General features: G+C 41.5%; 1 long non-coding RNA gene across 1 annotated transcript in view; it reads right to left on the bottom strand.

The window, feature by feature from the left end:
• LOC122806962 overlaps positions 1-14283 on the bottom strand; it is a 621739-nt gene that overhangs the window by 40355 nt on the left and 567101 nt on the right. The window contains exon 3 of the long non-coding RNA XR_006365571.1: positions 4276-4381. This is a non-coding gene — a long non-coding RNA (uncharacterized LOC122806962). The remainder of the gene's footprint in view (positions 1-4275; positions 4382-14283) is intronic.

Raw genomic sequence — 14283 nt, 5'->3', positions numbered from 1 at the left:
GAATGGCTCGAACAGAATATCCTCTGGGGAAATGAAGAGGTGAATGTGGGAAATACTGTCAGCGGTGGCACTTTGGATTCCCAAATTAAACATTTTAGGCAACTTACGCTTCAATACAAGAAGCTACAGTTGGAAAACTGCTATCTAAGTGAGTGCCTTAGGCGGGGAGATTTTCCCAAGGGGCTACGGATGTGGAAGTACCCCACTGTCTTGATTAAGGAGTCCTTATTACATCGGGACTTACTTGCTTTATTTAATAAGCAGGGATGTGAGTTATTTAGACTTTTAATAACTGATAATGTCAAGAAAATGGCTGCTTTTAATAATGATATTTGTAAACTAGACAGTAGTATAAAAATGGAGTTGTTGTTTGTTCATAAATTGAATGAGTACAACAATATTATTAAGGATATGGAAAAAAAACATTGTGGAATTAAAGAGTAGGAAGGACAAAAAACTTACACGTGACAAAGCTGATTATGAAAGGGGGAAAGCCTACCCAGACCCACCTTTGGGCCAACAAAGTAACTATTGGACAGAAGTAGGGAGTGAAGACATGGCAAATAATGATGAAACAAATTTTGATAGTAATTACGAAGACGACCCTTTAGAGAACCACCCTTTAGAGAACCCTCCACCGAGATACTCTCAGAGAATAATGAATCAGACAGGGCAAGGCCAGGACAAGGTTGTGGCAGAATTTTTATCAGTATCAGAACTCCATGAGGGGGAGGGGAGAAGGAATGAGAACAACTCCTTTTACAGGAGGAACTGACCCCTAATGAACACAATGTGGATGGGGAGCTTTGCAACATCATTTCAAACAGGTCGAATAACTTTAAAATTTACAATTTGAGTCAGACTCGTATTGGAATGAAATGGGCCGATCTATTTGAAAAAGAGCTCAATTTTGTTCCAACAAAAAAGGCAAATGTTGTTGAAATGCTTATACAGCTCAGAATTTATTGTAGGAAGTTGAACCTTGGATTGTATTTCAAGGACATTGATACCTTTATAAATAGGGAACAGAATACAGAAAGAACTAGTACCTTTATACCCCCCTGCACATGCTATGGCCCACCTTTTTGAGAAGCTGTGTGAGTTAGATATCAGGAAATTGAATAAGTATCCCAGTGAATTTAAAGTACAGAACCTAACAGTAGACAAGAACAAGCTATTACAGCAAATTATTACTAATAAACAGATTAGGGTGATGAAACCCGACAAAGGTGGGGGCCTGGTAATTATGGATTTGAATGATTACATCAATAAAATGTTGGAGATTTTGTACAGTGATACATATATAGAGGTTTCTTGCAATTAATTGAATCTAGCCTACCTGAATATTGATCTGGGGTTGGAAGATCTGTTATTAAATGGGCAAATCACGACAGAGGAACATACCTTTTTGTACACTGCACATCCACAGATCCCTTTGATTTTTAGGATCCCTAAAATTCACAAAAATATTACCAGACCCCCACTATGTCCAATAGTTGATGCCAAGGCATTGAAGACCTTCTATATAGCAAAGTTTATTGATTCCAAAGTGAAGCATGTTTTGGACACAAGGCCTTATTTATTTAAAGATTCCTGGGACTTTTTGTCTAAAATAAAGCAGGAACTTTATGATGATGGTCACTATTGACACATGTAACTTACTTTCTGTTATAACACATGAACAGGGATTAGAGTGGTTCTCTGACTATTTTGTCACTAACACTGATTTTGACTACAATACCATAGGAACTTTAAGAACATGCATGGAAATGGTGTTAGAAAACAATTTTTTGGTTTTTGAGGGGCAACTTTTCAGGCAAACACAAGGGGTGGCAATGGGAGCCTGCTGTGCCCCAGTATTTGCAAATATAGTGTTGTCCCAATGGGAGAACCTTTATATCCTTTGTTCCATTTACAGAGAATCCTGGGCACTGTACAGACGCTATTTGGATGATATTGTATTATTCTGGAAGGATGGGATGGAAAAATTGGAAGAGTTTTTTGAATACATAAACACCACAACCACCTTTTTTAAATTTACTGTGGTAGTTGACATGGACAGATTGAATTATTTAGATGTTACAATTAAAAAGGACTACGACCATAAACTTTTTTCATCCTTGTTATATAGAAAACCTACTTATTCCAACTCTTTGCTGCATTTCAGCAGCTGGCACCCCACCCACCAGAAGAAAGCATTGGTAAAGGGTCACTACGTCAAATTGGCCATCCAGCTGGGATGACGTTTTAAGCGAATGTACAGTGCTGCAGGGTATGTTGGTTCAGAGAGGTGGATGGATGGATGAAGTAAAGTTAAGAGAAGTGAGGGTGTGTACCACAGCTTGTTGAGTATTGATCTCAACTTATTGGAAGGAAGGGACAATGTTACTGAACCTGGGTTTGGAAGAGTGATGGTATTACCATAATACCGACTTCTATAACATTAGAGACATCATTCATAGGCACTGGGATATTTTTAGTCTGGACCCAGGGGTGGCTACTACCTTAGGTATGACACCGAAGATAGTTTACAAAAAAGAGGTGTCCTTTCAGGGATTATTGGAAAGCACAAACTCTGTGAATAAGACTGGAGGTAGTTACAAATGTGGTAGATGCCCCCAGTGCAGGCACGTTGGACACAGAAGGTGTTACTATTAGGAACTTTGGAAAAATTAGACCAAAGAAAACATATTACTGTTACTCTAAAGGGGTAGTATAGATTCATAGATTAGTACTAGGCTAACTGCCCTCATGGACCATTTTAAGCCGAGCCAATTACCCCCTATGAGAATCAAACCCTGCACCTTGTGCTTCTAAGGTAAACGCCTTAACTATTAAGCCATCCTCCCACCAATCTTGGGTTATGCCAGGCCTGTGATGGCTTCTACGTCGGAAAAACAAGAGGGCCATCAAACAGAGAATTTACCAACATTGTTATGACAAAGCCAACAAAAATGTAAATAATGCTTTATATAGGCATATACAATAATTTCCTGACCATTTTTTCAAGTTTTCTGTTATAGATCATGTAGACCTGGGACAAAGAGAGGGCCCAATAGATGAATACTTGGAATTTATTGAGATGAAATGGCAGGTCAGGTTAAATTCTACAATTTTTCCTGGTTTGAATGATAAAATAACACTTTCCCCTTTTTAAAACTTAAATCCATGTATTTAATATAATGGTCTTGTAACTGTTTTATTTGTATGTAAGGTTACTGTGCTTTTATTGCCAACAGATTAATAGTTAACCTAGTTTTAAAACTCTGTAGCAAGGGTGGGGACTACTGTGTGTTAACTAATTAAGACTTTGAGTTGTATATTTATATGATGACACCATAGTTTTTAAGTCATTCTGAAGAAGTCTCTATACAAGAAAGGCGAAAGCACTAAATGCATTCTTTTACTTTAATTATTGCTGCTGTCTTGGAGTTGGTTCACTCATTTTTGCTGAGTCCAAGTAATACTGTAAAAATTCCCCTTGTTGTCATTCCTCCCAAGTTTGTACTGAAGCCTTCCCCCCACACAGACACACTCCTGCTGTTTCTTGTTATATATACCCTTTTCCTCATTAACTCGCAGATTGTTGCAACCTCTGGATCATGTCAGTCATTCTAGTTTCTTACCTTTTACTATGTAAAATAACCCTATCTATACTAACTGATTAGTTAGTGTACTGGGTAATACCGCTTCTCTGTTTATCAAGGTTACAGGTTTTGAAACAGTTTCCTCGCTTAACTTTACATATATATTTTTTAAAGACTTGGGTAATATTTTCAAACATCCACTGGCATCTAGTGGTGGTGCAGAGGACTAATATCATCTTTGTGAGTGGAGGATGCAGAATGGAGGATAATGATGTATTTTTCTCTGTTTTAGTGCCATTAGGACAGTGTATCCCTCACCCCATATCATCCAACTAACCCTCCACTGCAACCTCTCAGGCCAACACACATTCACACAAACACTGGCAAATGTAGACACACACACACACACACACACACACACACACACACACACACACACACACACACACACACACAACTCTGTCCATCTGCTAAACTCCCCAGCACTTACCTCTACCTCCATGGCTGAACATGAGCTTTTGACCATGTTCATTAACATGAGTGTCCGAGTTACTTTATGCACAAGTAAACCACACAAAATTACTGGATATAATCATAGATGAGCAGTTGAAATTCAATTATCATGTATTACATGTGCTTAAAAAAAAAATCATTAAAACTAGGTAAATTATAGAGAGTAAAAACTTACTTCACTGACACAGCCAGGAGACATACAGCCTCTACCTTCTTACTGCCATCTCTCCTGTGTGTCGCCCCAGTCTTCATTAACCTTCAAGTCTCACAACTGTCCAAACCTGGTAATGTTATAATAAAAATAGTCAGATTTGCAATGAAGTATAACAGTAAAACACACCACTGCTTAGCCCTCACAGAATTAAACTGGTTAGAACTACCACATCATCCAGCTCTCTTAGCTAACTGCATTATATAGAACTTCTCTATAAGCCAGAAACATTGCTCATCTCTTAACAACATAATACAGCACTATTCCTCCAATAGAATTTTACATTCTAGAGAAAATCAGTAATCACTATAACCAAAAAATTTACTACTGCAGTTGACTACCTGTATTCAAATGGTGTAGTTAAACTATGGAAAGTACAGTTTTGTACCTATCATAAATGTAGATGTTCGAGTGCTAATACAGCTGCAGTCATAACAGAAGGGTTCTCCTGCCGTCAGGCGGGTCCTCGGTCGGCCGAATTCCAAAGTCTAGGTCCGGCGTCGGTTGTCGTCGCTTCTTCCCTGACGTCAGTGCGACAGGGGTATAAAGGAACCAGCTGACGCCATTTTCTTCAGTTTTTCTTGCCCTAGATGTCAGGTGCCCCCAGAAGGAAGGCAATACATAAATTTGTGTAATAAAGCAGTGCAATATAATCAAAATACAGTAGTTGCAAGCAAATACATCATAAATGAATACCCCAATCAGGTTGTATGAGGATGTGTTAGCCTATAGGCCTGTCCCAAGAGGGGAAGGAGGGAGGGAAACCTGGACTGCAGCTGTATTAGCACTCGAACATCTACATTTATGGTAGGTACAAAACTGTACTATGTTCATCGTGCATACAGCTGCAGTCATAACAGATGGGTAGAATCCCAAAGCTAAGAAAGGGGTGGTAGGCACTAGGTGGAACTAGGAGGAGCCAGGATGCCCTGCAAGACTGCAGTGGCAAAGCCTGCTCTAGTTTTGGAGTATAGAGGTAGGTGGTAGTGCTTGGAGAAGGTATGCACAGAACTCCAAGTAGCTGCTTCCAAAATATCTTTGGTAGGAACTCCTCTGAGGAAAGCTGCAGAGGTAGCTGTGGCCCTTGTGGAGTGAGATCTGATGCCTGTAGGTACAGTTTTGCCATGAAAAGAATAGCAAAAGCATATGCAGTGGGCTATCCATTTGGAGAGTGTCTGTTTCGAAATTGGCTTTCCTTGAGCTCCTACAGCATAGGACACAAAGAGCTGTTCTGATTTTCTGAAAGGTTTTGTTCGTCCAGATAATAACGTAGTTGTCTGTGGATGGCCAAGGAATGTAGTAATCTCTCCCCTTTGTTTTGAGGATTAGGATAAAAGGTAGGTAAGTGTATGGCCTGATTCAAAGCTACCCTGAATACCACTTTAGGCATAAAGGACGGGTTGGTTCGTAAGGAAACTCTGTCCTGATGGAAGATGATAAAAGGCTGTACAGCCATGAGAGCTTGTAGTTCTGAAACTCTATGAGCTAAGGTAATAGCCAGAAGGAAAGCTGTTTTCCAGGACAAATATTGCAAATCTGATGAGGCAGCTGGCTCAAAGGGAGGCAAGGTCAGTTTTTCCAGAATGAAATTGAGATCCCAAGCAGGTATTGGTTGTTTCTTTGGGGGTCTTAGATTCTTAGCCCCTCTGAGGAACTGTCTTAAGAGAGGGTGAGAGAATAAGGGTGGATCAGTGTTGTATTCTGCAAAAATGGCTGAGGCATGGATTTTGATGGAGGAGAATGAAAGTCCACTGCTCAGCTAAATACTGTAGTATTTGAGGTAAATTCAGTTTTCCAGGATCCTGGCCCTTTTTCTCATTCCAGACACAAAACCGTTTCCATTTTGCGGAGTAAGCTTTTCTAGTTGACGGCCTTCTGGCCTCCAAAATGACATCCTGCACCTCCTTGGAGAGTAGGGTCTGTTGTGATGCTAAGGAATCTTCCATGCGGCTAGATTGAGTGTTTTTAGCTGGCTGTGAAGAGTTTTGAAGCTGTGCTGAGTCAGAAGAAGAGGCATTAGAGGCAAGGTCCATGGTGGGGAATGCGTCAGGCTCCTCAGGAGTGGGTACCAGTGTTGTCTTGGCCAGTCCGGAGCAATGAGAATCATCTTTGGTCTGTCTGCTCTGGTTTTCAATAGAACTTTGGGCAGCAGAGGAAGAGGTGGGAAGGCATAAACTGTCATTGATGTCCAACTGAAAGAGAGAGCGTCCACTCTCCAGGCCTTTGGATGGAAAATCCTTAAGCAGAATTTTGTCAATTGGTGATTTTTGTGGGAGGCAAAGAGATCTATGTCTAGCCTTCCCCATGCTTGGATTATTTCTGTAAAAACTGTTGGATGCAGTTTCCATTCGTGTGGATCTGTCATATTTCTGCTTAGGTTGTCTGCCAGCGTGTTTTCCTTGCCTGGCAAGTACTGTACTTGTAGTTCGATTTGTAAGTCCATGGCCATGTTCCAAAGTGACATGGCCAGTCTGCATAGGGGGTAAGAATGTGTTCCTCCCTGTTTATGTACCACATAACTGTGGTGTTGTCCGTTCTTATCAATAGTTGACCTGGTTGTAGAAGGTCCTTGAAAGCTATAATAGCATTTATTACTGCTAGCATTTCCTTTTGATTGATGTGAAGGTGTTTTTCTTTTTGGGACCATTTGCCCTGAATGCACCGATCTGTCATGTGCACCCCCCAGGCGTAGTCCGAGGCATCTGTTGTGATGACTTGATTTGCTTGAGGTTTGCTGAATGGAAGACCTGTGTTTGTTTGGCATGCTTGAGCCCACCACAGAAATTCCTTTTGCAGACATGGAATTAGTGTTATTATTGTTTCCTAACTGTGGCTGTGTTGAGACCATATGTTTTTCAGGTACCATTGAAGTTTCCTCATATGCAGCTTTGCACATGGGATTAGTAAGATGCAAGATGCCATGAATCCCAGAGCCTGCAGGATTTTCCTTGCAGTCAGCCTGGTGCAATTTGCTAGTGCTCTGAGGTATTGAGTTAGTTGCCCCTGCTTCTCTGGCGTGAGGTAGGCCATCTGGGTGTTTGTGTCCAAGTTGGCACCCAGGAAAATTATCTTCCGAGAGGGTATTAGCCAGGATTTCTTTTTGTTGACTGTGTATCCCAGAGAGTTCAACAACATTATTACATAAGCCAGATGTTTCAGAGGAATGTGCTTGCTGTCCGCTTGGATCAGGCAGTCATCCAAATAGGGGTATATTTGTATCCCTTGAAGTCTGCAGTAGGCAATTACTGATGCCAGGCATTTCGTGAATACTCTAGGCGCAGTAGATAAGCCAAAGGGCAATGCAGAGAATTGATAATGGGTTGAACCTGCAAGAAATCTGAGGTACCTTCTGCAATTTTGTCTGATTGGGACATGCAGGTATGCCTCCTTGAGGTCCAATGTTACCAGCCAAGACTCCTTGCCCAGCATGGGAAGAAGTTGCTGTAGAGTGAGCATCTTGAATTTTGGTACGAGTAGAAATGTGTTTAGGATGGATAGGTCCAAAATAGGTCTCCAATCTTTTCCCTTCCTTGGTACCAGGAATAGCCTGGAATAAAAACCTTGACCTTGTTCGTGCGTAGGTACCTCTTGAATAGCTTTCATGTCTATGAGATCTGTAATTTGCCTTTGTGCCTCTGCCCTTTGATTGTGTGGCAGGTTTAGCATGACTCTCATTTTTGGAAGGGTGTGAAAATGGAATCTGTAGCCTCTGTTTATAATGTCCAGGATCCATTTGTCTTTTGTGACAATATGCCAATTTTTTGAAAATAATGCCAGCTTTCCTCCTAAGGGGGCTGCCATTTGAGTCTTGCTTGGCATGCAAAGTGGAAAGTCATTGGGCTTGCTTTCTGAATGATTGCGAGTTATCCTCACCACCTCTTTGTGTAGGAGCTTGCCATTGTCTGCCTCTAAACGATCCTTGGGATTGTCCTCTGCCCCTCGGGCGCCTGTATCTGCCTCTTCTGTCCATGGCTGGAAGGGACCAATTTTTGGAAGGCCAATTTCTTGTTGTACCTGTAGAAAATCTTTCACAGTTTGCATTGATTTAGCCTTTTCCTCCATTTTCCTTAATACCTCCTCAGCATTAGCACCAAATAATAGATCCTTTTGAAGAGGGGCATCTAGTAATTTAGCTTTGACATGATCAGGCAAGGTTTGTTCCTTGAGCCAGGCATGTCTACGTATAACGGATCCTGTAACAGCAGCTCTACATGAGGGCTCTAGAGCATCAAAACCACATTGTAAGGTATGCTTACCCACTTGTTCTGCACTATGCATCAAATCCTGCAACTCCTTCAAGTCTGGTTGTTCAGGTTGGGACATTTTACTTTTCAATTGTGATAACAAAAACTGTTGGTATTTTAGCATATGGAACTGACAGTTTAAGGCCCTCATGGTTAAGGTAGCCGAGGTATATACCTTTTTTCCCCACCTTTCTAAGGATCTGGAATCTCTCTCGGAAGCTAATGGATTTTTAGCAGTGGAGGCCTTACCTCCCTTGGGGCCCTGTGAGATGGTTTCTGGGTCAGCAGCATGGCTTTTGTATAGAAATTGGTGTGAGTCAGGAACCCTGTAGTACCTGTCAGGCTTAACTGGGGCTGGAGGCAGAGAGTCCGGGTTAAGGCAGGCCTCCGAGTAAACATCATTTAGGATGTCCAAGACAGGAGGTATAGCCAGAGGCCTGTGCTGAGGTAGTAAGAGAAATTCCCTAAGCCTTTTATTGGAATCTGAATAATCTTGGCCTTCCCAGTGGAAGTGTTCCCTTAAGGTATGCAAAGTTTCCCCAAATGAGTAATCCTCTGGGGGGGATACAGAAGGAATGGACTCCTCCGCATCAGAGTCTTCAAAAGGGGAGTAAGAATGTTCCTGATCATCAGAGTGCTCTGAAATAATGGAGCCCTGATCAGAGGAGGGGGATTCTTCCTCCACTCTGGGCCTTTTGTCCGGTGGGGGTTGAGAACCCCTGATAAGAGTAATTAAATCCTCAGCCATTTTAAGCATCTGTTTTTTAGGCATGGGGCCTGGAGATGGGCCCTGTGTAGCTTGTCTCTTAGAGTGTATAGCTGCTTTAGACTTAGTGAAAGCCTTGATGGAGAAAGAAGAGGAAGGTCTGAAGACACCTTGAGTGGAGGTAGACCTGTCCACATTTTGAGGTTCAACACCAAGAGTGGCTTCGGTATCTGTAGTCGGGGTGTGGGCTGAGGAGCCTGCGACCTCGGGCACAGGAGACACCGCCAAAGAAGTGTCGTCGGTAGTCAGGGGATGCGTAGGTGCCTCGCTGAGAACCGGACCACGTGTAGTCGGCTTTGGCGTGGTGTCGGTAGAGGCCGCGGACCTCGTGTGTCGGTCCTTATCTTTGCGTTTTTTAGACAAAACTGGAGTCGGAGTATCCGACGACATAATATAGTTAAATGTTTTTCCAAAATAATGCTGGGCAAACTCCGCCCGACGCTTAATGGTGCGTTTGTTGAATGTAGCACAAAAGCGACAGACCGAGACGTCGTGGTCTGGGCCTAAACAAGGTATACAGAGGGAATGGAAATCCTTATGCGGTATTTGCTTCCCACAAGAAATACAATTATTAACTTTGTCTGACATCGGTCTGAGGCAAGAAAAATTTCCCCAACAGGGTACTTAGCTTTCAAGAAGACTTCGGTTTCAAAATTTTCGTAATTTCAGGAGCTGGCCGACCGGCACTTGCGAACTGCTTCTGCTTTGGGCACCGGGCGGCAAGAAAGACTGAAGAAAATGGCGTTGGCTGGTTCCTTTATACCCCTGTCGCACTGACGTCAGGGAAGAAGCGACGACAACCGACGCCGGACCTAGACTTTGGAATTCGGCCGACCGAGGACCCGCCTGACGGCAGGAGAACCCTTCTGTTATGACTGCAGCTCTATGCCCGATGAACATCTACATCCCACTACCAGTGAAACCCATTCAAAACGTAAACTAATTTAAAACAGAACTAAAACTTCACCTATAAAATTAGTGCATCTGCTACTGTACATCTCCAGGATAAAATAATGCCACTGTTATCTTCAGCTTGCTATATTGTCAAACCATCTCTCTTTATTAGGAATCCTTTACCCCACAATATTCATCAATACCTGAATAGTTTTGCTAGTATCTTCCAGTCATCTCCATAGTTTTGTGACACTGCTCACCCCCACCTCTGTAATTCTAATACAATCGTTATGATGGCCATATATATAATTTAAAGTTATCAGTTAACCTGAGCCATATAACACTTTTAGCTACCATATTAACATTAACATTTCTGCTCTACCTTTATTTATTTATTTATTTTACATTTGTTAACCGGGAGAGTCCGACTGGATACATGTCCATTTTCAGCGGAGGCCCGGAGAGAAAAGCTCCAGGTACATAACAGACATATGAACATTATTAATGCAAAAAAAGGAAGATAGTTGAGTTCTAAATACAATATAAAGATACATCACATCTTGGGAAAAAAAATAACAGCAGCATATAAAAAAAAACATAGGTCAGTTAAAAAGGTGGGGCGCCTTGTTAAAAAGCGGTTAAGGATAGTGAGGTAAGAGAAGGGTTAATGATAGTGGTTAATCAGGTTTGGAACAGGGACATTGCCAGAGAGTATTGAGATGGGGTTTAAGCTTTTTTTTGAATTGTAGGAGTGAAGGTTCTGAGGTGAGCATGGACGGTAGGGAGTTCCACATTTTACCTACAAAGTTTGAGAATAGAGAATCCCCAGCAGAATTATTGGTTTTGGTAGTCTGAGCTAAGATCTTATTGGAGGAGCGTAAATATTGCAGGTTAATATAGGGGTGAATGATGTTTTTCAGAGCTGGTGTTTTCTCTGGGTGATACAGTATCTGGTGAGCCGTTTTGAGTTGGTTGAAATGGAGTTGGCTGGAAAACTCTAACCACCCTAGTTGCTTCAAGTTAGTGCAGTGGTGCGTTCTAAAGGTGGAATTTGTGGCAAATCTAGCTATGTAATTGTAACAAGAAGCAAGTTTGTTAAGGGTTGTCTTGTTTAGGTTTGTAAAAAGGGAGGCATAGAAAAGAGTTGATAGTAGGTGTGTGCTGGCAATTGTAATTTTAGCGTGAGGAGTGAGAAAGGTTTTTACTTTATAGAGAGAGACAAGCTTTTTATTGATGGTTTTGATGGTTAGATTGAAATGGGTGTCAAATTTAAGGGAGTTATCAATGGTAACACCTAATAGCTTTGTGTGAGCTTCTGGTGATATAGTGATTCCATTGGAGGATGTAATAGAGAAGGTGGGGGAAGAGTCTTGTTAGTGGGTGAGAAAGTAAGTAGTTTTGTTTTGTTGGGGTTGAGAACTAGTTGACGACTTGAGAAGCATTTTTCTATAAGGTTGAAGGTGTTTTGAGTTGAAGCAGTGAGGTCTGCCAGGTTGGAGGCAGTGCTGATGATAGTCGAATCATCTGCATATTGAATGCATGTGGCATGGGGGGTGATTGTGGGCAGGTCATTAACAAAGATGGTGAAGAGAAGAGGGCCAAGAATAGATCCTTGGGGAACTCCAAGTGTAACAGGTAGGCATGTGGATAATTTGTCCTGCCATAGGACAGCCTGTTGCCTATTGGACAGATAGGATTGGAACCATCTCAGCATGGAATTGCTGAGTGATAGCTTTTTTAATGTATGGAGGAGTTGAATGTGGTTCACCATATCAAAGGCCTTGGAGAGGTCTAAGAAAAGAGCAGATGATAGTTTATTATTGTTTCTGAAGTTATTGATGGTATTAGAAAAGGATAGTAGGGCTGATGTGGTACTGTGATTTGGCCTGAAGCCATGTTGGGAGTTGGCTAGAATTTTATTTTTGGTGAGGTGTTCCATCAGTTGTTTGTGGACACACTTTTCCATAATTTTGGCCAGGGGTGAGAGTATAACTATAGGTCTGTAGTTGGTTAGCTCTAGTGAGCTACCACCTTTATGGAGAGGAATAATGTGGGACATTTTCCATATGGAGGGGATGAAGGCTTCTGACAAGGTACGGTTTATGATTATGGAGACGGGATAGGAAATGGCCTCAGCTGCTTTTTGCAGATCCTTTCCTCACCTCTATTTCTTTGAATTCCTTATCACATGATCTAATATCTGTTTGACAAACCCACTAATACACCTCTTCAAATAATCAATGTTTAACATCTACTAATGCATAAGTATCTTTTATACGGTAATAGTTGCCTATTTTTTTATATGAACATAATCTAATTAGCAAATGCATGGGTAACTGTTAATGTATATAATGCATATTTATGTATATTACTGAATGCCCATTTAAAAATGTTTATAATATGTTGGAGCTTTTCTCTTTGGGCATTGACTGAAAAAGTTTTTTTTTGACTAAACCTAATTGGATAAACCTGGTAAAGAAAAGCAAAATAAAATATAATAAAAAAATAATAAAAAAAAATATCTCCTTAATGCAGGTTTCTGCCATCTTAAATGCCACTGGCCAGTCAGCATGCATTACTCATGACAACTGTGGTGGTGGGCTGAGGTAACATGTCAGTAGTCATGTACTGCATGCTGTGTTGCCATTTTATGATACCATTATTTTACTTTTTTCACTTGTTAGTGCTGCAGAAAACTCGGAAGTTAGATGAGTCTGTAGGTGCCATAAAAGAATAATAGGCATTTGCAATGAATTCTGCTTCATAGATGTACGTTTTGTTATACCTCTTCACTGCTTGCAGTCTTTGTGAAATGTCTTTCTGCTAATTTGTATCACAGACTTTTCTTTGATTAAACCACTGTAAAACTTCATCCATCTCAGGAAGCCAACATCAGTAGCAGAGACCTGCAGAATGTCCAATCCAGCAAGGCCCATTGCTGTCATGTGCTTGTGTTTTCTTGCAAGGATTCTTAACAATGCTTTCTTTTATATATAAATTTTGTTGATATAGCTCCCACTGTAGCTCCATGAAATCTAACATCAAAAGAAGTCTCCCTGGATCTCACTTCCCAACCACTCCTTGCAATATGGGAGAGAAACTACCTACTGTGCACACTTCTAGCTCATCTGAGGTGATTACTATGAAAGAGTTCCAGCCTTTATAATGGCGAAGCCAACCAACTGTACCTCAACAACATGCTGACTGCCATACAGCTGAACAACACCGGAAACAGAAAGTACCTTATGGCCTAGTTGGACTGTCCCCTGTCATGCCAGTGAAGATAGAAGGGGTGTATAGTAAAGCACTGTTGGATACTGGTGCACAAATCAACATTCTGTTCAGATACGTCTACCAGAAATACTTAAAGCATTTGCCACTTGGAAAGTTAGAAGACTTGGAGATCTGGGGGCTAAGTGACTCGAAGTTCCCTTATGATGGTTATGTCTCACTCAAGTTAGAATTCTCCACCTCAGTTGTTGGGTCAACAGAAGTATTTGAAACTCACTGTTGTGTGCCCCAGGCCAAAAGAAAAGGATTCAGCATCTATTTTTGTGGGGACAAATAGTGATCTCGTCAGAAGAATGCTGATGCCTCAGTTGACACAGGAACACCCAACACTGCATCCACTCCTGAGACCAGTCTTTTGTGCCATTCAGAAGGAGAAGGATAGTAAGAAATATGAAATTGGTCATGTATGGACCCTTCCTGGGAAAGAACATATAATTCATCCTGGTCAGGTCACCTGCCTGAGGGCCAAAGTGAGGATGTGTGGAGAAACAGCTTCCTCTCATCTCATAATGGAAATGGATCCAAAAATAGACTTGCCACTGGGGCTGGAATTAGTCCCCGAAGTTTGGCCTGCTGACAAGTTGAAGCATCCTTATGATACTTTGCTTGTGGGGTTGAAGAATAAAGGAAGTATCCCCATTGTCCTGCATTCACAAGTTCATTTGGCAAATGTTTATGCTTCCACTCCCTTACCTGTTTCTGTTTTGACAAGAAACGAGAGCAGGGTCAACGAGTTGAAGCTGGAAGATATTGATCTAGGAGGTGGTCTTCTGTCCC

This window comes from Protopterus annectens, chromosome 7.part0 (assembly GCF_019279795.1).
Source record: "Protopterus annectens isolate FY-2018-M chromosome 7.part0, PAN1.0, whole genome shotgun sequence".
NCBI lineage: Eukaryota > Metazoa > Chordata > Ceratodontiformes > Protopteridae > Protopterus > Protopterus annectens.
This window is presented reverse-complemented; position numbering and strand designations above follow the sequence as displayed.